Raw genomic sequence first — 552 nt, forward strand, 5'->3', positions numbered from 1 at the left:
GCGGACCCCCCTCCCCGCGGACCCCCCGCGGACCCCCCTCCCCTCACCCCCCCTCGGAGCTCCCGGGGCAGAACCCGCCCTTACTAGCTACTGAATACACAAATAATAATGAACTAAATTCTTCGATATATTTCAAATAATTTTGGGTTATTTGAAATAGGAGATATTATACGCAAAATCTTAAGTCTCTTGACGTCATATTAGTGTAAAATAAGTTTATCATGTTTATCAGGTCCCAGGTCCCAAATTCAAATCCTGGTTGAGATAATATTCTTCGCAATAAGTTTTTCGCAGGTTTTTTAAAATGCTTAATCGCATCGTATTGAAGATCGATTTAATTGTGATCTCACCATTCCGACTTTGGTTTACGATTGCGTTACAAGCACGAAATTAATTCGGCGCGCAGTTTAAAATGACTGAAATATGGAATTAAGATTTACACAGAAATATCATTAGGTGTCAAGATCCAGCCTCGACCGATTAAGGCACTCTCAATTGAATTGTGTTTATCACTTACGCGGTCTATATCCTAATTATTGTTTATCGTGTTTG

The sequence above is a fragment of the Wasmannia auropunctata genome, unplaced genomic scaffold, assembly GCF_000956235.1.
Source record: "Wasmannia auropunctata unplaced genomic scaffold, wasmannia.A_1.0 LD336095.1, whole genome shotgun sequence".
Taxonomy (NCBI): domain Eukaryota; kingdom Metazoa; phylum Arthropoda; class Insecta; order Hymenoptera; family Formicidae; genus Wasmannia; species Wasmannia auropunctata.